The sequence below is a fragment of the Triturus cristatus genome, chromosome 8 (genome assembly GCF_964204655.1).
Source record: "Triturus cristatus chromosome 8, aTriCri1.1, whole genome shotgun sequence".
NCBI lineage: Eukaryota > Metazoa > Chordata > Amphibia > Caudata > Salamandridae > Triturus > Triturus cristatus.
The window spans coordinates 888,515,398-888,540,142 of NC_140591.1; positions in this window are offsets into that span (position 1 = coordinate 888,515,398).

Sequence of the window (24,745 nt, forward strand, 5' to 3'; positions counted from 1 at the left end):
GCTTATTCAAGCTTTCTTTCACCCCATAGTCCAGCAGGGTCTTGATACAAGACAGATAAGAGAAAAAGCAGTGTGGTCCTCGACCAGGAAGACACTTGTATTTCGTTGGTAAGAAGTCAAAAGAAAGGTCGAATTGAAAACCTGAAATGCAATACTCAATCCAACAGTTTGCAAGTACATGTCATCTATGTTCAACAAGCCATGTTTTACCCAAGATTGGAATTGTGAATCACCAAATAAACTGAGCCACTGCAATCAAAATCAACCAAAACTGTGGCTCAAGATTACATATTGGCAGAAACAGTATAAAACAGAAACACAGTCTAAATAACTATGAAAGTGACACATAAATATTGACCATGCAACTCATACTCAGAAATTCCAGATCCAATGCACTGCCAAAGCAGGCCTCCCACGTGGCATTTCATGTGGGCTAAGTGCAGGCTACAATGCATGACTTTTTAAAGCAAATTAACATTCTCTCATATTTAAAAAATTCCTGTAGCAGACAAATTTTAAGTTACCCCAAAGCGGAACAAGATTTTACATTCCAACATTCAATGGTCTGATCCAGTGTCCGATTATAGTAGAGATAACTGTGTATGTATGCTCATACCTATATCTGTCTTACTTCCTATGTCCCTCTTTTTCTCTCTCTAGCTCAACATACTCATTATACCCCTCTCTCTTTCTGCCACACTCTCTCATTCTGGCTCTGCTTAGCTCAATCTCTATCTGTTTTACCCCCTCTTTCTCGTTCTCTCTAACAATCCATCGCTTCTCTCTCCCACACACACACTCTCACTCTCTCTCCTTCTGGCTCTTCATCTTTCTTTCAATTTTGCTTCATCTCTCTTGCTTTATTTATCAATCTATTCTCTCTCTTATGTTATCAATTACATCCAGGTTAGTTCCATTACACACCAGACATGACATTTTGGTTTACAGGTGCGTTCTGTGTCTCTTTTCTCTTTGCTTTCCATTGACTTTATCTCCAAGTATCTGTTTTCTCTCTTTCTATGCCTGTATCTCTTTCTGTCATTTTATCTCTATCTACATCCATATTTCTTTAGGTCTGTCTTTCTCTCTTTGCACCCTCTTTCACTCTCTGAGATTTCTCTCAACTCCGGTCCAAGTGGCCTCATATACTCATAGCTACAGTTAGTCAATCTGCACTGTACACATTATACACTGACTGCACAGCGCACCATCTGCACAGTGCAGGTGCCATGCCCATAGAGAACTACAGTGTATTTGTCCCGCACCATACACTGCTGCACTGCAGTACAGCCACCCTGCACACCTACAATGTGCCCAGCAGAAAGATACATTGCAGTGCATCGAAAATGCACATAAACAGCGCTACATTGCTGCCGGCCACGAAGCACGTACTGAACACATCCATACAGAGCATCCGCAGTGCACATACAGGACACACACAGCTGCACTGCAATACTCCGTTCCCAAACAAGAAGATGTCAGACCTTCTTGAAAAAGAAACCCACACACAAAGACCTTGCAATAACCGCGAATCAGTGAGAAAACGTTAGTAGTACTCACACTAGTGCATGCAGTGGAAATCCTAGAACGCCGAAATCCGGGATGACAATAGTGTGCTGCGGGTCAGTGCAATAAGAGACATGACAACGCAACAAGAGAAAAGACAGTTCATCGAGAGTCAGGGCAGCACATCAGACAGTAGCGCAACAAGAGACAGGGTAAAGCAACAGTAGTCAAGGCAGTGCAATGAGAGATATGGCAGCGAAAAAAGAGACAGGGAAGTGCAACAAGACACAAGGCAACCAACAAGAGACAGCACAAGAGACATGGCAGCGCAACAAGAGAAAGAGTAGCACAACAAAGGAAAGGAGAGCAGAGAACAACACAAAGCAATGCAGCACAACAAGAGACAGGGAAGTTCAATAGGGGAAGGGCAGTCCAACAGGCAGGACAGATTAGTAAGAGACAGGGAAGTAAAAAGACAGGGCGGACCAACAAGATGGGTGACAGTCTAACAGCCAGTGCAGAGATGCAAGAAGAAGAACAGTGTAAGAGGCCTTCCCAGTTGTGAAACTTTCAACCGCTTTCTACCTGTCAGTTTGTAGTTATAGTGATTGAAGCTGACTTAAGTCAACAGTTACCAGAGCACATCGAGATGGATAAATTCGAGGTAGTTCGATTTTTCCTCTTCCTCGCCCCTCGAATCTTAGCCTTAAAGGGGCTGCTGTTATTGCGTTGTCTGGTATGCAATCATCAATGTAATGACAATTCGAGGGCTTACCTCAGGAAGACAGACCCGTGGCTGTCTGCAGGGCTGAGCTGGGCGTCATCGCTGGGACTCAGTCCGGTGGCCTGCTGCTCGTCAAGGAACACCGAGTCATCGGAAGACAACCTGCTCATTATTGTTCTGTTAGAAGCCAGAATTATTGCTTATTTATGGAAAATAATGAAACAGAAAAAAACAAAGCAAGTTCGCTCCGCAAAGCCCTGAATGGTAGACCAACTGTTTGCTCTCAAAGACTGGAATATACTGTTCCCGTAAATATGCTGCTGGCCTGACTCCAGTTCGGACTATGTTTTTATCAGTCAATGAGTAACATATTATTACGAGTTTGTGACAAAGCGAGGACATTTTTCGTGGCTGCTTATTATTCTCAGCTTTCTGTCACAGCAGAAGTTTCTCAAGGTATGTGTTCGGAATTGATTAAACTATGTATGATAAATGTTTTTTTTCAGTCAAATCCTTTAACCGCTGCGCACGTTACTGCTGCGCATTCACACATTGAAGCTGGCCGGGCTTTATCCACTGTTACCTGAGCGCGAGCGACAGGGAGAGGTGGCGAATGTCACTATTGGATGTGTTATCAGGCCGGCTGCCTTTTACAAGTCTGGCAACAATAAAGGGCAGTACTTAAACACCAAGCTTCTTTTGTGTTTAAAATTCTTTACTAGGAGGCATCGATGCATAAAACTGTGGCAGGGCTACTTGCAAGAAATATACATCACCTGTACTGTCGCTTAGACATTAAAAGTCCCAGTAAATATGCAGTCCGTTTTTATTAGAATGCAGCACATTAACATGCACACGGGCAATACGATGCAGTACTGTAATTGTCCAGCCAGTACACTTAATCCACGTAAACAAGAGCCAAGGGAGGAGAGAACAAAGGTGCAGGGAGAATGCAGAGGCCTACACAGTTGCGGCTCGCGGGGGGGGGGGGGGGGTCGCGTGGGGGGCCCGGGGGGGTTAAATAAAATAAAATAAAATAATCTTACCTGGCCCGCGCCGCCTCGGGTCTGTTGGCGCCTTTAACAACAGCCGCATCACTGCACACTGTTGCCGCCGCAGTGAGGACATCTCTGTCCCTCTGTCTCCACTCAGTGTTGTTGTCCTTAGTGTTGATTTACAATCCTCTGATACAACCTTAGATGGGATCGCTCCTCTCTCCTGGATTGGAATTATAACATTTGTAACCTGCAGACTCCCCTTTGCCAGATTTCGCACGGGAGAGAGGTCCATGTTGTCACATCAAACAGATACACAGGGCAAAGGTCAGTCCAGTCTCAAGGACTGTGCTAAGAGCCGAGGCCAGGAAAAGTTGTAAAAGTCACTCACAGGTCATATGGGCTCCCAGCTAGCCCTAGTGTCCTTGACAAGCACAATCCGTCCACTCTTCTTCTAGCCCAATCAACTTTTCAGGGCCACTGGCCTTAACGGATCTGACTCTGTCTGCACCAGCCCTTCCTCCCTTGCTGGTCACAAGCCTGAGATGTGGCTACCTCTGGCCGGCACAACTAGCCAGTTAGAGGTACACACCTAAGCCCTGACTGTATCTCCCTGACATGTTCAGCTTTGCAGAGACGCGAGCCGAACAAACTCTCCATGCGGACCAAAATGTTCATGTGCGAAGGAACATTTCTGCATCATTTAACTGTCCGGAAATAAATGTTCCACCTGCCGGAAACCTGATTGCACAGTGCTGGCAAGTGAGTGGCAAACCCTCTTAGCCAATCCTGGCGCTAGAGCATCCCCAGGATTGGCTTAGGGCACGGTTACTACTCGCCCGCCTGCCCATTAGGAGACCGAGATTTGAGCCTTTGCTCAACCCTCGCTCTCCTAATGGGAATGCGCCAGCCTGAGCAGACACCTATGCGCATGACTGGGCACGGGCGAAATTTTGCAGACCTGACCTACTCATGCGCACTTGTGCTGCCTGCTGCCTGCCCTGCCCTGACAATGCCTGTCAGTCAACTTGACGCCAGACTGCCCACCCCTTCAGACTCTGAAGGGGGTGGGCGGTCAACCGTCATGCTGACTGACATGCATTGTCAGTTCTCCCTCGGCGTCTCTGAACGTTAGTAAACTGAGAGTTTACTTAGTTCAGAGATGGCGAGGGAGCTGCGGGCGCGGGCGGCTGGTGGCGCAACACCCCAGCGCCCTAATGGATGCACCACTGCTGTCCCTGACACGTTCAGCTTTGCAGAGACGCGAGCCGAACAAACTCTCCATGCGGACCAAAATGTTCGTGTGCGAAGGAACATTTCTGCATCATTTTACTGTCCGGAAATAAATGTTCCACCTGCCGGAAACCTGAGTGCGCAGTGCTGGCAAGTGAGTGCCAACCCCTCTCAGCCAATCCTGGCGCTGGAGCAGCCCCAGGATTGGCTTAGAGCACGGTTACTACTCGCCCGGCTGCCCATTAGGAGACCGAGGTTTGAGCCTTTGCTCAACCCTCGCTCTCCTAATGGGCATGCGCCAGCCTGAGCAGACACCAGTGCGCATGACTGGGCACGGGCGAAAAATTGGCAGACCTGACCACTCATGCACACTTGTGCTGCCTGCCCTACCCTGACAATGCCCGTCAGTCAATTTGATGCCCGACCGCCCACCCCTTCAGACTCTGAAGGGGGTGGGCGGTCAACCGTCATGCTGACTGACATGCATTATCAGTTCTCCCTCGGTGTCTCTGAACGTAAGTAAACTGAGAGATTACTTAAGTTCAGAGACGCCGAGGGAGCTGCGGGCGCGGGTGGCTGGTGGGGCAATGCCCCAGCACCCTAATGGACGCACCGCTGCTGTCCCTGACACGTTCAGCTTTGCAGGGACGCGAGCCGAACAAACTCTCCATGCGGACCAAAATGTTCGTGTGCGAAGGAACATTTCTGGATCATTTTACTGTCCGGAAATAAATGTTCCACCTGCTGGAAATCTGAGTGCGCAGTGCTGGCAAGTGAGTGGCAACCCCTCTCAGCCAATCCTGGTGCTGGAGCAGCACCAGGATTGGCTTAGGGCACGGTTACTACTCGCCCGCCTGCCCATTAGGAGACCAAGGTTTGAGCCTTTGCTCAACCCTCGCTCTCCTAATGGGCATGTGCCAGCCTGAGCAGACACTAGTGCACATGACTCTGAAGGGGGTGGGCGGTCAACCGTCATGCTGACTGACATGCATTGTCAGTTCTTCCTCAGTGTTTCTGAACGTAAGTAAACTGAGAGTTTACTTCAGTTCAGAGATGCTGAGGGAGCTGTGGGCGCGGGCGGCTGGTGGGGCAACGCCCCAGCGCCCTAATGGATGCACCGCTGCTGGATATTTGGCATAAGGGCATTCATGGAATATAGAGGGCTCCCATTACAAAATTCTGTCCCTAGCTCAATGGGGATAGTGTTTGTCATATAGGGGTGGCCAGGGCACATTTTTAGGAGCGTCCATTTTCATTGGCCCGGCAAACCATAACAGATGTTGAATATTTAATGTGAGCCTTTTCAGAGCCTGGGGCATTTTAGCAAATTTATGTGAAAATTGTGCTTTCAATGCAGTCGTTTTCTAAATGTCCTGTGGGAAGAACCCACTTGAGCCCTCCTAGAAGAGATCTGGGTCCCTTGCTTAACTCATTTGCTGTAAGTCAGGGCAAGTATTACTCTCTGGTTCGTTCAAAGATTGCAGTACCATCCTATTGTATGTAGTATCTAACACAGACATGTGTTTGTGTTGCGTTGTTATAATCATACAGTTATTATGGAACATCAGCAGTGTCAACTATCGTAGTATCATATGGGTTAAGATGATGTGACATCACTTTCTGGGAAGAGTCGGAGGGTCATAGGCAGGGCCACTGGAATTATGTGGCAGGAGGGGGCCAAATTATGCAGCAGGGTTGAGTAAATTATGCTGCAAGACAAGGCAAATAGTTTGTCATTTTAAAACTTGGTAACACTGTATGCGGGCATTGTTTGCACCTCATTAGTACCATTTTAACACCTCAATATACTATATTAAGTAGCAGAGAGGTGACCAATCCAGCTTTGCAAAGGTCCTACCACTGCGCAGCAGCATGTCGTTGCATCCTTAGTAACTTTGAAACCGTTTAAGATAAAAAACAAAACTTTTTTATTAATATCTGCAAATTATGTGGCAGATGATGGATTATGTGGGAAATGCGGCAAATCCATATTTATGCGAAAATTGCCACGGCTGCACAATCGCATAATTCCAGTGGCCCTGGTCATAGGTCATAGGATGTCCCTTCCTTAGTCATTAAGTTCAAAGGGTGTGTGATGTCACTTACACCACCCCTGGCATTTTGGTGAATCAACGTCCATGATCAAAACAGTTTGGAATTTGGCTTGTGACCTGCAAATAATCAACATATTGACAAAAACTGTGTCCAGCAGCATGCCCACTATCATGTGAAAAAAAGATATGCTGGCTCCTCTGGCTGAAGGGGGCTGGAGGATGGTCTCAAATAAATGCACATACCCCAATGATAATATGGAGTCAGAGACTTTAAAATTATTATGATATATTCATTATCCAGCGAAGCAACTTTACCTGAAGAAAGGTGGACTTGAAACCGATTGATCTCTAAAAATCCTAATTCTGCGCTATTTTTTGAGTGGCGGGTAGGAGTGTACACAATTCTTTTAAAACAATAAGGTAGTCCCGTGAGCTAGTTCTGTGGGGAGAAGATGTAGCCTTACGGCTAGAGCGGTCGACCTTGAACCTGGGGAACCGGGTTCGAGTCTCAGCAACAACACTCAATATCCTGTGATTCTGGACAAATCACTTAATCTCCCTGTGCCTAACAAAAATTAATGTGTCCATCTGTAACAAAATTGGTGCTCATATAAAGCGCTCTGATACCTGATATCTTCAGGTCTAGTTTGCGCTATATAAAACTCTTTTAAAAAAAAAGGTATTCATGTATACCTATGATTTCAAGTGGAAATTCAAGCCAGCATTAAGGGGTTTGTAGTTGGAATCTACACTTTTGAGTAAGTCTACTACTTTTATCCCGTTCACGAAATCTGAGTGTAAATTTACTCCAAGAGTGTAACTTTCACTCGATTTTGTGAATAGCAAAAAAGTAGTAAATTAACTCCAAAGGGTAAATTACTCAAGTGTATAGCCCCTGCACCCTTCAATTTGGTGTGTCACAATCTGAGATCCCGAGCAACAGGTATCAGATTTTGAACCCCATGGTGGTGCAAGGACTTAGTTCAATGCAACAACACAAATTAGAAATCCAGTTGTACTGCAACCCATACACAACCCACTGAACAGTACTGTGCAGGTGGTGTTTCCTGGTTGGAATTAGTCCCAGTAGATGAGTTCAGAGACACAATGGAACTCCAAACCTTCTTTCATAAATGAATAACATTCTCAAAATAGCACTAAAAAGCACAGGCTAAAACCTACTTCTAGTCTAGTTCATAAAATATTAACAGTAACCACAGAATGAGAAAATAAATGTAGCAATGCATGACATGGCCAGCATAAACAATATGATGGTCCCCAACATAGTTAGCATGTAACGAACTTCCTAACACCCTATTGCTACTTCTAAATGCTATACCAAAAGTTAGCAGAAGCATACAATATCAAGCATGTAAATCAAGTTTCTTAGTCTGGATCTTAAGCTTCCGTCTGTAAAAAGTAGCTGTTTATTTATTGTTTATCACAGCCCTTGCCTGGGTATGATAAGCAGTGCCAAGCTGAAGGCCACTTCTCTCCACCACTCTCGTAACACCGGAGCAATCCCTGACTGGGGCTGGTTTGATGCAGCAAACCGGCGTGACCTCTAGCCTGATAGTTCCATGGAGAAGCCTCTCCAATTAATGGTCAGATACCTGAGTTTTATAGTATCTGAAGGCTGATTTAATCTCATGTTTATAAGTTTGGTGACACTAAAGTGCAACAAGACAAAATAAGTATGGAGATAAATGCGCCATCCCAATTCAAATGTAGATATTTAGCCTTCACTGTACGTGCCCATATTAACATGGAAGCAGCCATAACAAAAAAGACGAAATTATGTCAGTCTAGATAGGAGGAGGACATGATACTTACACTTCTACACATGTCTAAAACTTCACACTTTCTAACAGAAAGAGATAAAATAGTCTGTAGGTAAGCATATGAGAAAAATAGATGAAGCTTAAAGAGGGACTGTCACAGTGTTCACCGCATCCTTGGATTGCTATTCAAGAGAGTTGTATTTAAAGACATCAATAATATCATGAAAACACATAAAACGTATGTAGAAGCTAGTAAAACCCTACATGAAATAATGAATACAAATATGGAATAAAATATTACATAAAACGCGGTGTAAAATATTCCATAAAAATGACAATACATAGAATAGTATGCACATTGCTAGATTAAAAGCAAGGCATTTTGTTTGTTACTAATATGTCCGTATATAAAATAAAAATAAAATTATAAGAAACAAGCAGTACAACTGTCCTTTGGTACACTCTTCATCATTTCATTCAGAAAACAAAAAAATTATTTTCCCTTTCACACTGGAAATATGATTTGAACTCAGTTAATTTCTTTACAATTGCTGATGGGATCATGTTGTCTCCATAATATCTGTTTTTTTGCTTTTGCAGCAACTGGGACAATGTAGGTATGTTAATTGTGTTGTTTCTTTGCCTTCAGCTTGGCACCAGGTGATAAAGGAGAAGGGCATATGAACTGGAACAGTTGTTGTTGGTACAGCTAATCTAAGGAAAATGACATCTCTCGTGTGTTGGCTTTTATTGACATTGGTTGTTCAAGAATTGAAGGGGTTGTTGGCTCAAAGGTTTGAAGAGCAGCTTGGCCAGCATACTGTGCCCATTTCACAATCGGTAAATGCAATGCCAAGTAGTATTCTTATTGCAACTTTAATTGTTTACAGCAGTTGTTTCTCATATAGTCCATTGGGAGCAGCTCCAACGGAACTTCCAGAACAGTTAATTCAATCAAGTTTATTTTGCAGACGAAACCACTTAAAAACATACATATACAGATAAAAACACTATAAATAAATCATACACTAGATACAATTTGTTAAAAAGCTGAGCTTATATGTACAATTAGCTACAAATTACTAGTAGGATACACTCAACTTGCAAATATTCAAGCTTATAAATATTATTAAAAAACAATATATATCTTGAAGGACTCTGCAACTGCAATTAACAAATGTAAAAGAAATAATACATGCTTTATAATGGCAGGTCTGAACGTCTCTGAATGAGCCCCACACAGTCCAATTATTTGCTTAGTGCCAACCCAATTAACCAAGAGGTATCAGATTGTAAGATCCTCATTGTTAACAAACATTGGTGTGTACCCAAAGAAAGACAAATATGACAGAACCAATTCCTCCTAGCCATGTAGTAAGCCGAGCAGAAGAATAGTACATGTCCTATGTTCTCAACATCAGAACAGTTCCATAGTGGACAATGCTGATTCGAGGATTGTAAAGTGGACCAACTTGAAGTAAACATTTTAATACGCAAAGTGCCATACCAAAAGAAACCTTTCAAATAGTATATTTGCTAGGGGCAGATGAATCCCATCTACAAATATCGCTAAAGAAGATGAGGATGTATGCTCCAAATACTTGGCAGTCAGGCTCCCTTCTGCAATTCCGATGCATCTGGTCTATGACATATAACCAGAACAATTATTTAACAATAGCCTTGGCCAAAGCATTAAGAGATAAGAGATCCGTCCACCAACTTCCTAATCCTAATATGACTTACCAGAATTTTACATGGTTGTGCCAGAGTAAAGTATTAGACATAAAATATTTCAACTATTTTGGAAAGACATGCCTTACAGGAGGATAGTTTGTTCATAGTCCATACATGAACCTAATACAAAAGTGGTCTCAGAGCAGCCAAGTGCTCAATTCTTTGTAGCCTTAAGTCAAAGAACAATTGTGTCGAAGGTGTGGCTTGAGGCAGATTAAGAAATGCTCAAGCAAACACATTTCCAAGTGCCATCAGCCGTGATGTATGTATATAGCGCCAAATCTCAGCCCAGTAAAGAGCTGCTGTCTGAGCCTTGACTTTATAAATCATCAAGGGTGGGGATCACAGGTTCACCAATTGATGCACGTTGAAACCTTAAAATTGTGCTTGCCCTATGTCACAATGTAGATGTACTTTTCTCCATTTGGGGCCCCCAAGATAATAAACTGTCAATCTGTGTTCCCAGGTAGTCAAAGCTCTCCACCTTTTCACGTTGTGTAGGGCCTAGGCAGATGCTACCCTTAAAAGATCTATGGAGCTTCAATGTCATGTATTTAGTTTTTGAAGTATTAATTTCCAGGCCCTTATAATCACAATAGTCTTTAAACTTGGCTAGTAGGTTTTGTAAGCTCCTTGGTGTTCTAAACAAAAGAAGGGTATCATCTGCAAAGTATAATGCAGGTATAGTGGAGCCATTTAATTTAGAGGGATCATGAATACATCCAAGCAACTCTTTAATACTTTATTGATGAGAAGGGAAAAAAGAGTGGGGGGCAGGAACACACTCTATCCTCACCTCCCTTTCCACATGAATATGTTCTGTAAGCTCAACCTGTTTGCCCCAACACACTTGAGAATAGTTGTTCTCATGCAGCCTAATGATGACCATTAATAGAGGGGCAGGCAGACCCATTAATCTAAGTGTGTTCCATAATAAGTGTCTTGGGACCAGATCAAAACCTGAACAGAGAGTGACAAATGCAATATACAAACGATCCTTAAGACTGATGCCATATTTCCAGTAAATAAGTGCAAAATGAAACATTTGGTCAACTGTGCCTCCTTCGGCCCTGAACCTGACTTGAAAAGGGGCTAGGATGTTATTATCTGATATCTACTGTGTAAGTTTGTTTGAAAACTGGCAAAAATCTCCTGGAGATTGTCCACTAGACAATCTGTCTATAGTTCCCTGGCATTGCCCTGTTCTAGAACAGTTTTTTGCAAACATGTTACACATCAAAAGGTTGGTCTCACCTGAGTCCATCCAATTTGCAGAAGAATGGGTCCAATATTGGCTTAGAACAGGCAGCAATTCATACCAAAGATAGAGATTGTTAAGTGAGCATTTCTTCAACAATGGAAAGACAGTTATCAGTATCCAAGCATCTGGGAAGGTGGCAGAAAAGATAGAGGCATTTAAAATAGGTGTTAGCATGGCTCAAATGGGTTAAAGTCCTCTGGAGTAGGAGCAGTGGGGGTAGGGATTCGATGGGGCCCATGAGTGGACAGACTTCATAGTAGCAGCAGTTTTTTCTGGAGTGATGGTAATATAGGGTTAGATGGGATTTGATAAGATTGGGAGGCATTTGGTTCAGTCTGTCAACCAACTGCGGTTTGAAGTTGCTATTAGGCCTGGCCGGAGTTCGCGAAGTTCTGCTATGCTGAACTTCACGGAGTGAAAAAAAAACCTCTGCCGTGCCATGCAGAGTTCTGCTTGCAGGCAGAGTTTGGCGGCCCCCCATTTTGGGATGCGATGGACACGTGGAGTGTGTCCTCGCACTCCACATCGCACATGAATGGCATTATGCTGTTCTCACGTGTGTTCTTGCGTTCTAAATCATGCACAAACGGCACCACGTAGTCCACACTGGTCGCAAATATCTTGTTTTTCTGCTCTCTGTTATGGTGCTGGCCCTAAATCTTATCTTTTTTTAATCTCTCTAACCCTCCTCCTTTGTTACTTATCTACCCCTAATTTTCATTTTTTATAATAGTGTGTCGCTGTGTATGAGTATTTTACGTTTTTGGGAAAACATTTTTTTTTTTTCGGTGACTTTTTTACTTTATTTCCCCTTATGTCCTTAGTTCTTTCTTTCTTCTTTCCTTTCCCTTCCTTTTCCTTCTTTTTTCTACCCCGCCCAGCGCCATGGCAGAGGGAGGACTTCCTTGAGGGAAGCACCGCTGCCCAGGTGTGCAGGCCTGGGCAATGTTTGAAGAGGAGGTGACAGCACTAGTTTTTGTTTGTGCAACGCCACCTCCCCTCTATGCTGGCAGCAGGCGACAGGCCTGGTAGCGGATACACCCTATGGGAGTGTCAGCGGCTTTGGGGACGGTGCGTTGGTGCGTGCAGCACACCAGCCAGGTTCGGCACACCGCCTGGCAGCTGCTGCACCGCTGGGTGGACATTCTGGACCGCTAAGAGGCCCGGCTCGACCTACTAGGCATCGTGATTCTGGGGCTCGGTAAGTATTAGTTATTTGTTGTGTTTTTCTTCTACAATGCTAACATTTCTTTCCTGAATCACATGCTGCTCACTCTCAGAGGTAAGTTACATTTAGTGTAAGCTTGTATATTATTGTGTGATCCAGTTTCTAGTTTCTACTAGGCAGGTGCTCAGCGCTACCTAATCATAATCTTCATTGGCGCTCGCTTTGGCTGAATAATTAAGAAGCCATTGCAGACTGTTCTCCTGTCACTATAGTGAATCAGTGAGTAGCCCATTCTCTCTGTGACTTTGTTCATTTAGCTCATACAGTTCCAAGTTATTTATTTCACCGCGATGTGTAGTATGCATCTATGCATTGCAAAAAAGGGAGACTGAGTTGGTACATCCAGGAGGTTGAGAAATGGGAATAGAATCAAAGATCATTCACTGCAATGCATTAGCTACAAATGTAGTTTTTGTTAAGGAAATTTGGAATAGGGAGTTATGGGCAACTCAACGACAGTCGAAAGACTCGAGTCGTTACTACTAGTACTATAGGCAATCGGTTTTAGAGAAGAACAATGTGACTGCGTTTGCTTGTCATAAAAAATGTTGTGGAGATTATTAACTGAACATTTAATCTATTTTTTTTAATCTTCATAATGCTTTTCATCATCACCAAAGGGCAAGAAGAGGGACATTTGCGAGAGTCCATGAGAAGCTCTTCAACCTGCACCGACCACCATCGCCGCTGCTGAGGGCTCTGCTGATCCCAGGAAATCTTTTTATGATTGTTTGGACTTCTTTGAAAATAATCTTGGGGTATTGAAATGTTAGTGTTGTCTTTCATGAGGATTCAGATAGTAGGCCCAAGTTATCTAGTATTATAATTCAAATTCACCATGTATGTTTGTTTAGAAGGCTTTCATTTTCCTGCTCATGCTTAGCTGTAACACAGTTGAGTTCACAAGACAGTGGCCATGGTCATCATGGATGACCCCCACCCCTCCAATGCAGTGTGCTGCTGTCTCATTCATTTATAGTTACAGTACACCAGCAGGTTTCCATGACAGTGCAGCACAGCTGGAAAAAAGTATGAGGTCCCACTACCATTGCATTTGCCAACCAACACCATATGTCTTTCATTGATCTTTATTCCACCCCTGGCTTGTCTAACTTTGTGAACCAACCAATCAAATGCCCAGAGTGATATTTGGAAGATACTGCAGTTCTAACTGAACTGTAGTGCTGTACGGCCGTTGTATTTGTAGTTGCGTATCTGGCATCTAAATTATGTGTAATGTTTTATTCTAGCCACACAGAACATTGGTGGTGCCAGCTCCAGTGCAGCTGCAGGAGGAGACAGGTAAGTTAGAGTGGGAGAAGCGGCTGCAGGGACTGGCACTGGTAAGTCACATCATTTCTTAAATTACTATGCTCACTAGCTATTGCCAAGGCATAATCATCAACATATGACTGTGAAGGGAACCCCAGCTTTATCAGTCACAGCGGTGGTTGAGATATTATTATGGGCTCTTCTATCTGCAACTGAGCAACAGCTCATATAATGAGCACTGATGGCTTGAGGGAGACATGAAAGAATGGAAGGTTAAACTAAAGGAAATTGTATATGAGTAAAAGGATGAGTGGGTGAAAGGGTGCCAGGGTAGGTAAAGAGATGGATTGGTGAAAGGATGGTTTGAAGAAAGGGGGCTATTGAATGGATGGATAATAGATGGGAAATTTTGGTGAAAGACTGAATGGGAGAAAGTAAAGCTTTATCATGGGGGCTAAGGGTAAATTTAAATGAAAGGATGAATGAGTATTTGGATTGTTTGGATGAATAAGCAAGGCAGCTCTTCTCAGGAGGCGCATGCTGCTCACTTAATTTGCTTACTTGGTTTATGTAGGGTTGCCATTCAAAGCTATAGTTCTAAGTAGGGGGTATTTTTTATTCTTTGTTTTCAGTGGCGGCTGGTGACATTTGAAAGTAGTGGGGCGTAAAAGTTTGGGAGTGAGTGCTCGGTGGCGAGTGAGCCTTGCGAGCAAGCCTGACTGCCATAAGGTGGGTTCGAGGGTCCTTCTCGCCATTTTTGTAATTACTCTGACTATCCCCAGAGCTAAACTAACACAGACTATCAGATGCTGATTAAGCTGCCGTGTAATATCTGAAAAAACTCTGGGTGAAAATGGCGAACACTGCACAGAGATGCTACCCTGACCACCGAAGCGCACATACATCCGCACCGGCTGCTCCCAGTTATCCACCCTTGAGCTCATTCATTTATTCTTACATCCACGTTTATCCACCCTATAATCAATTGACCCATACTGATGCATCAGTTATCCACCATCACACACATATTCATCCATCAACCCACAACCAAACATTTATCCGTCCATGCTCGCATTCATCCAGCATCAGCACACATTATGTAGCCACCCACAGCCATGCACACATCTATTTATGCATCCACACATCACCCACGTGTCTGCTTTCTCTGATGGCTGCATGAGGGTTCATATGTGTGGTGTCTATGTGGATGTATCTGCAGCTGGGTGTTGTCTGTGTGCATCTGGCTCCATCACAGCATGTGCGTTTTGTGTCTGTGAATTGAAGCATATCACACAGCTAAACGCGCATACTTACAGTCTTATTGGCTTCGGCACAGTTTTATTTAACCACCTGTTTAGTGCTGATCTTGAATGCGAGGATCACAGAAGTGTATTCAATTTTTGCACAAAAAAACATTGAACTTGGTCGGCCCTTCTCGGAAACTGAGACATGATGAGAATGTTATCACAGGCTTAATCTATGATGTTGTACATTTGCTTTAAAAAGATAAACTCGTGGCCAGTGTCTCCCTAAAATCATTCTTCCTGTTGTGGACTTTGCGTGTCACCCTTTGTGGTAGCAGGGCCGTGAGATGGGTGGGCACTCACAGGCCTTCCTGTGACCCGCGCTGTGAATTTTGGAATTAACAAAGAGAATGGCATGGCATGAGAAGTCCGTAAGAGACTTCCATTTCCTGACAGCCGACGGCATGGCACGTCCAGAAAAGGGTGACACACGGCCGTCCAGTAAACTGGCTTACTAGTCACACCCGCCCAGTAAGGGCCGCCCCGTCAGCGCGGGCACCTGGCTTCAATTCCGCTCGGACACTCACACTTCAATCACTATGGTTAGCGCAATGTTTAATTGCGTTTCATTGGCAAAAAATGGAACGTGTGTTGACCACGTACGATTAATAGCACATAACCAATTCTCTATTCTAAAACTATCTTAAATTCAGAAGGTGCAACAATCAGATTGCTGCACATTTTCTTTACAGAAACGCCGAGAACTAATGGAGGTTCATGTCCTGCTTTGGAAAGATTTGTTTCATGTATGAATGGATGAAAGATCACCAATGAATCACAGGACGCCAATGATTGTGCGAGATCCTGGGACTTTTTGCGTATGATTGTGTATTTTATTTCTCTGTATCGAGTTTGAGTCCAATATTTCAGTTTTATTTCGTCTGATCATTTACCAGCTGAGCATGCTTAGTCATCTTCGTTGCCAATCTGACAGCTTTGCATCGCTGTGTTTTCTTTTTTTTTCTAGATACGTTTTCAAATCAGAGGCTTATTGGCTAACGTTTTCCGAGTTCCATGAGGGGCTGAGGAGGTCGCACTCTGGGCTATCTCTGGATTCTCTGCAGACCGCCCCGGTCTGCACTGAGGAGGTCAGAGAGGTCCGCAGCGCCAAGGCCGCCTCGGGGCGCTGTGCACATTCCACGCTGTGGTTAGGATGCAGAGCGGCGGGTCAACACAGAACAATCACATTCACACCACCCGTTATAGAATGTAGACAGTTACCTACCTGAGTGAGTCAGGGGTACCGCAGTCCGCACCGCCTCCGCTCCAGGCCGGTCACTGGTTCTCGTGTTCGTGCTGAGGGAAGCAGGCAGTTTCCTGCTTCCGTGTCCTAGTCCTACGCAACGCACTACGCAGTTACGCACACCAATTAAAACGCTGGTAGGCGGAGCAGGCGAGCGCCCCAGCCGGGACATTTTCTCTGGGTAGAGAACAAGGAGAATGGGCGGTCCCGCTCAAGGGCAGGGGGGAGTGGCTTACCCACTGTTGTAGATACTGACTGTTTGGCCGGCTCCAGGGCCGACGGCCAAGCAGTCAGTATCTACAACCGTGGGTAAGCCACTCCCCCCCTGCCCTCGAGCACGACCGCCCACCCTCCCGCCCCCAACCAAGCACAGAGGCACTTCTGCTTTCTCGCAATGCGAGAAGGCAGAAACAAAAATGCTCGTTTTTAACATTTATGTTTCTACCTTCTCGCACCGCGAGAAAGCAGTGGGGCAACGCCCCAACGCCCTAATGGGGGAGCCGCCACTGTTTGTTTTACTCCCTTGACTCACTGTATTTGTTAAGTGAGCCAAATGTATCATACCCATCATTCATCATCCCACCCTCCACGCCCATGGCATTTTTACCAACTATGACCATAGTGCAGTATGGGTCAATTCATGACTGCAGTGTTGGCTGTGTAATGTGCATCTGCTTCAGTTAATGCAGCATTTACAATGTTTTTCAATGCGTAGCAAACCGAACACACAAGTTTCCCGTCACTTCTTAGTACTTCACTCCTTTATTTTTTCCTAAGTTCTTCTGTCCCAGCCTAATGAATTGGAAAATCTATTTTTGGCATGTGACACATTTAATTCTATAACCATGTGCAGTGAAGTGATTCCAGAATATATTTCATGGATTTCCCATAACAGATTTATTTTACACTTGTTCAGATTTTTCCCTTTCGAATTGTATAGTGACTAAATAAGACAAAGATGATGAATCGATAAAACAGTGTAGGGGCCCCTCTATTATATATCAAAAAAGCTCTACCCTACCTGTCTAAGCCCTCTACCCTACCCCCTGCAATGGAGTAAGTCACGTTTTCTTTCCATGCTTACTGCCCAGTGAATTAATTTGTTGGAAATATGTGGTGTTTTGGACAAGGCCCAGAGTAAAGTGGGAGTAAGTGCATGATTTGATGTCAAGTTTGGCACAGTGACGAATGTGCCAAATAAAATCTAAATAGCCCGTTTCTCTCCTTGTAGTGCAGTCCATTAGATTAATTTTTCTCAACATCTACTTACGACTGACAGGATAATTTATTAATATCTGCATTTCATACGTGAGGTGTGTGATGTAGTCGCTTATTTATTATTCACCTGCCTCTTTGGAGACAAGGTAGGAAGAGAAATGCATTTGGAGATGAGCAGGGCCATTGGATTAAAAATAGATAATTGTCAACTGCAGCTGCAGATAGTAGCAAACTAGCCAATGCGATGGCTAGCACTGAGCATGACTTCATAATTTTAGCACAACACACAACTTGTACTCCATATAGTGCATCATTGCCACACTGATTAATGAGAGGTAACTCATTTTTCAACTCAAAGTGTCTGACCCTGTTTATAGTTAGTACAAAAGCCTGTAGAAGAAAATAATAATCTAATCACAGTTATTTTTAACCCCTTCGACGCGCATGACGGAACGGTTCCATCATGCACGTCGGTTGCGCTGTGCGCATGACGGAACCGTTCCGTCATGGCCCCGCCCGCGCACGGAACCTTCAGCGTGGCGCGGAAATCCGCGCCGCGCTGAAGGGGTTAATCCAGTGACGTTATTCTGCCTGTTAATACTTTTCTGCCACACAGTTAGTGTTTTTTATGTTTGGCATGTGTGGGTAAAACATAAAATTGACCTTGAGACTCTCCTAATCATAATCAAATCAAATACATTCAAATGGCCCTAGGGGACAATCAATATACTGTCACTGCACCACCCAATAATTTAAAACAATTGCTTGAACAGAGCATTATTTACAATTTGTCTATTTTGTTTTTCTCAATATAGCTGCCCCTGCCAGCCCAGCTGGACCACCCACCAGACAGGAGAAAGCGATCCGTTTGCGGCAGTAGAAGCTGGAGCATATCCAGCTGGAATACCGGCAGCTGGTGGTTCTGGAAGGGGAGAACGAGGAAATTAACACACAACAGTCGGGCCCCAGTACAGCCAGTCGCTCTCAGCCTCCAGTCTCCCGGCCATCCCATCACCGGCGCTGCCGCCAGCCAACTGCTGCCGCCCCCTACCACACTGACAGGCCATTGCTGCGCCACACCCTCCAGCTGCTGAACACCATAGAGGGCCGGCTCACCACGATGGAGGAGAGCCTGGACCAGCTCTGGACCGATATCCATAATGCCCTGTTCTAGCCTTTTTTAATAATGTTTTACATTAGATGGGAGGGGCTTGGTTTCTGGGGCTGGGTGGAGAAGGTAGGAAGTTAGTTGGGACTGCAGTGACTTTTTCCTTTGACATTTTGAGTTTTGGGGCTTGGGTCAGTTTTGTTTTGGGAGAGTGGTGGGCATGTTGCTTGGGTGGAGAGGGTGGTGTTTTTTGTAAATTAATAAAGGGTAAAACTATTTTATTCAATAGAAATTTATGCTTGAAGTAGTTTATTTTTCTTTTACTTTGCACTGCTGTCTTCAAGTAGTTTTACGCAGCCTGTTTATGTGCTTATACTTAAGAGAGAGCCTAGTGCTTAGTTAAAGAGTTATAATTCTCTAACTATCTTGATCATTAGAGAAATGCTGCCACGATGACCAATATGGTGTAAAACAACCTAGATAAACAACAGTAGCAGTTAGTTACATACTTCCTAAGTTACATTTCATCCATACTAGTTGTCTTACCTGAATACAGATGAAGCAATAACAGGGAAGGTATCACAACTTAACAAGTGAGGTCCCACTTCCAGGTGAGCTCCAACTGTAGGATTAATCAGAATGATTGATTGATTATCCATTGTACGGAACAAAATGAAAATAGAAAGACTGAGTTAGTGGGTTATATATTTATCAAAGCTTTAAAAATAATTGACACCCCCTGAGCACTACATGATGACACAACAAGAATACCTGATAGTGCTAAAATACAAAAAAAAGCAATACTAGTAAGTTTTGGCTAATGTGGAGCTAATAGTATTATTTGTGAAATCCTCAAGTTATACAAAATGGACTCAAAGTCTGGAGTGGGCATGCTTAGGTGAGGCTCTCATGGTTACGCAACACAATGCCTGAATGATGACGCTGACAACTGATGTTCTTCATTCTATATCTAAAATATGGATACTTTTTAATGCACGGGTGGGTAATGGGCCGGTGTTGGCTATTGCTTAGAAGATCCTGTAGTAAGTTGGTGTTGTTTTAACCACATATGCCCCACCAAGTGTGTGAACCATTGATGTTGTAAATGAAGCCATACTTCAATAAATCACACAGCCTGGAGGAAGAGGGTTAGAAGTTTGGGGAATGGATGGGAATGGGGATTTGGGGAAAGGTTTGACAAAGACAAACACTACAACACAAGGACAACATTCATCTGGGCAATGAGTAGCAGTACATCATTCACCATCAATCTCTTGTTCGAAGGAAACAAAGGAATGAGTATGACAGAGTACAAATAAATGCATTTGCAAACAGTCCGTCTGCCTCTGAGACCCAAGTTATCAGATATCAAAATGTTCTGTCTTCTAGGTTGGGGAGTGAACCCACCCACCTAGTTCTCTTAATATGATTGTTAAAAGAAACATGATACTGTATTGCAAAATTAGGTGCAACATCTGCCTTCTCCTCTGGAATGTCCACTCTTTAGTGCCTGTCTAGACTGTCTGGTAGGTAAGCAGGAGTGTTGTTGAGCTCCACTAGCTTTCGCCTTTCATTCATGCAGGAGACTACAAGAAGACCAGTCAAAGAGAAGGAAACAAGGAAGGCAAGCTTCATGAGGAGTGTATCAGGAATACTCAGAGGCATAGCAAAAAAAACAAGAGGGAGTACAGAGTTTCACTTTTGCCACAAGTCCAACACACACAAACTCACCTTTCTCTATTTCATATAGCTGAGTACTAGGCCTCAGACTCTTGGTTTACCTTTGAAAGGAAGTTGATACTCGCTAACTTCTTGCTTCTAGCTGTTCATGAGATAATCCTGCAGCTCCCGCCATGAGTTCTTCAATGATCCCCCCCCTTACTCCGAGTAACTCTGTCCCAGACCAGTCATAATCATGATGACCGTAGCAAGATAGAAGTGCAGTGCACTGCTGTTGAAGAACAAGTTGAAAAACAGAATTGTAGTATTTTGCATATTTTTTTGTTTGTTAACTAAAGTGACTGCTCTGTTCTCTGAAGAACCAGAACAAATGAGAGGACCCTGCAATTAAATCTGGATAAGTGTGAAAGGGCCTATCACCCCCAGGGATTTTTTTTTTCACTAATCACACAAGCTCCAAACATTGCAAATCAATAATCATCTCAAGAAATTTCCCATATTACAGTTTAACACACCCTCCCTCACTGTCAGCCTCCACATCAATCATCACTCACAATCACTTGATAATCTGATCACTTATTGGTGCAATGGTTACCTGTTCCACTCCAACTACGGTGGTAGGTACACTATCTCCCCTTTAATGCAAGCAACAGATTAGAATGTGGCAGTCTTGCAAATCAAACGATTATCTGGGGCAGCCATCCTAGATGTTGAAAAACACAAAAGGAACATAGGAGTGGACCATACAGGTTAATTTATTTTCATTAAGTAAGTTTGTGAAGGCCAATCACTTCCAGGAAAAAAATGATCACTCATCACTCAGGCCCCAAACATTGCAAATCAATCATATCAGGCAAGTTTCCACGTTACAGTTCAACACCAACCCGCACTGTCTGCCACCACATGAATCATCAATTATCATCATCACTCTCATAATCAGTCACTCTCTGTTGCAATAGTTGAAGTTACATCTTCCAATCCAAACATGGGTAGTTTAGGTATTGGGTATTCAATCATCTTTGATGCAGGCAATACATTGGAATTTGGTATTGGCAAGCAGTCTTGTAGATAATAAATGATCTTCTGAGGCAGACCTTCTAGGGCTAAGTGATGCAAAAAGGTAAAGGAAATAGAAATGGGAGGGGCAGACATTGTCCCAAATGTCATGAAGGAATTGTGGAGGCTTCTTCAATACACACTGGCCCAACTGCAATCTGGCAATATATGTGACTAATAAAAAAGGAAGGACAACATAAATCTGACACAAAATTAATAATGTTCCTCTAGCTACTTTTGTTTTTGTCTATTTTTGTGAAGAAAGAACTAAGTTCAACGAGCAAAAATTGAAAAGTTCTATAGGGACACTGGCATACTTAGTACGAGTAGTAGAGTTCATCCTCAAACTCAAGTTGTTCACCCAGAAGTCGGTCAACTAACATATTTGATTCAATTTCGGGCCAATCACCCTTCTCCTCCTCCTCCCGTGCTGTTGTTTCAGGAACAATGTAATTGTATGGTATAAAATGTTGGTTCATTTTGATCATAGTCAATCTCTTTATGTTTTGAGGCGAGAGACTGGACCTTCCTACTGTAACAATCGCACCAACTGCACTGAACACATGTTCAGCAGACACACTGGCGACAGGACAAGCCAGATACTTTAGTGCCAGCCTGCTGAGCTCTGGCCATTGGTGCATCTTCTGATACCAATACATAATTGGATTTTGATCAACATAGACCTCTTTTGGATCATTCAGATACTCCTGGAACATCTTGTGGATGGTCATTGGTGCTTCCACCTGCTCAACCTGTTTTGCCATCGCCTGTGCACTGGACTTGAGATCAGCCAATTCGAACCAATACAATGCAGAGGTTGGGTCTTAGCCTTCTGTTGCTGTTGTTGCCGGTGTTCTGATTGATGGTGTTGTTAGCTGCTGTGAGAGAAAACTGCCCTCTCTGGAAGTTGAAGGCAGCACCTCAGAACTGCGAGGAGGAACTCGAAGTTCCAGCCATTCTTCTTCCAAGTCTCTGGCTTGCTCTACAATCCACTGATTGTATTTTTAAATCATCCCCTTCAGAAAAAGGAATGAAAGTGGGCAGAATTATTTTGTACCGTGGGTCATGTAGTGTGGTACAGATGTACTCTTTGGACTCTGTGATGTCATGTTGCAGTCTTGTATTACAAGCCAAAGGAAGGATTAAGGTCTCAACCAAGGCATACTCTTCTGTGCTTTCATTCACACCTGCAGGGGTGAACCTTTCAAAAACCTTCTTTACCTGGCCCTGTAGGAGATGCAACAAAGAGATAGTACTGTTCTCCATGCTAACTTCCCATGTGAAAACCTCAAAAGAGAGTAGCATCTGTGTCGGGCATCTGACTAGGCCCCATTTGTCCTCATCTATGGTCATACCTTTCCCAACTGTATCCCGTCCTTTTTGAATGACATAATCATTGATCTGTTTGTAGTACTCAAACAGAAGTTGCAACATGTGAAAGGTTGATTTCCAACGTGTTGGCACCTCCGGTGTCAGGGCTTTAACTAGTGCTCTATTATTATGCTGAATAATTTGCAACCACTTCCAGGCTTTAAAAGAATGGCTGAAATGAGTGCAGATTCTTCTGCAGGTGGTCAATATGTTGCTGACTGTCTTCCTTTTTGAGGAAGTCTTGCACCACCGGGTTGATGCTATTGGCCAAACACAGGACACTGAAATAGCCACCGTCTGACATTGTCCGTGGCAACAAATCCAATTTTGAGACCTCTGGGGTGCAGCCATTCATATACCTTGCTGTTAAATTCCTCCAAGATGTTTACAACTGTATGTGATTTCCCCATGGTGAACATGGCCACTGTTTCATGCAGTTGAACGCTCTTAAAACCTTCTTCAGGTCAAGACCTAAAGATATCTTTTGCTTTAACCCAGCAAAAGAGATCCAGTGTGCAGTGATGCACATGTAATCAGTCACCTGACAAATGGTCAATGATCAGATGGATGGTGTGAACAACACTTTGCTGCAAAGCTTGTCAAACCAACTGCAGCACATTGTGATGCAGTGCTGGAACAGCAACTCTGGAATAATAGGTCCTACTTGGTAACTTCCATTTTGTGCAGATGGCTGCCACAAATTCCAAGAATCCCACTCCTTCCAGAGGGAGGAGGTCCAGATCTAACATATTTGCCAGCTTCCCATTGTACAAACATGCGGTTGGGTGGTTCCGCTCGTAGGGCCCCTCCTACCTAAACATGCCTGTAATAATGGCCTGGATTTTCTTCTTTTCTTGGGACACTGACACAGGCATCTTTTGAGAAGTAGATTGTAGTGGTTGATTCTATGTGCGCCATGGTGGGGCAGTCACTGTATGCCGTGGTGTCTCCATCTCACTCCAAATCTTGTGTCATTGTAAAGTTGCAGAGGTGGGTAAGTCTGCTGGCACAGTGCTGGGGACCGGGCTGCTTTATGTGAAGATGTTATCCTCTTGTCTCTCATTATCACCTTCCACTGCGAGTGGACTTGTAGCTGATGTTCCCCGGCTCTCCCCACTAACATGACTACGTTCATCAATTTATTTAAGGTGCTCCTCCCACTTGATTGTGTGTTTTTTCATATGGGTCACCTGGCTTCCAGTGCCATAATGTGTACTAGGCTTACCTCAACAAACATTTGCGTGGCAAATGGTGCATACTGCAATGTTCTCCCCCTCTTTACTAACCATAAAAAAGTCCCAAACTGTGGAGTAGAATTTGTTTACTGTGCCACTGCCAATGCCGGAAGAACTAGAGGTAGGTGGGCGTGTGTTCAATTGCCTCTCTGCTTCTCTTCAGGCAGGGGTTGGCACAGGTCTCAGATGGGGCTTTGCAAGTATGGGAGCTGGTGGTGGCACTACCTATGCCACACCCCTCAGAGCAGGTTGAATAGCAATGTCAGACTCCTCTGTGTCATCTTCCACCAAGATTACCTCGTCATCGTCCTTATCATCCCCTTCCATAAGTCTATGTCTTTCTGGAACTTTCTTTTCCCTTGCCTCTCCTGTTATCTCCTGGACTCTATCAAGGTACATTCCATGTGCCTATCATCATCATCAGAGGTGGCGCATGGAGAATATGGTGCAGTAGTACCCTTCCTTTTTCTTGCTGGACATCTGGGAGCCACTGATTCCAAAAGAGGAGGTTCAACTTCTTGCTCAGAAAGAAGCTCAACCTCCTGTTCTGCTCCAACATCAGGCAAATGTGCTACTGCTGGCTGCGGCTGCTGTCCACTTTGCTCTATTTCCTGAAACGATTTGCAAAAGGGACAAATCCAATTCAGCATCACTACTCATCAGTATCGACGTGATTGCACTGGCTGCTCACTGACTGTCATGATCCTGGGCTTAGGTTGGGGAGGTTGTGCTGTTGATGCAG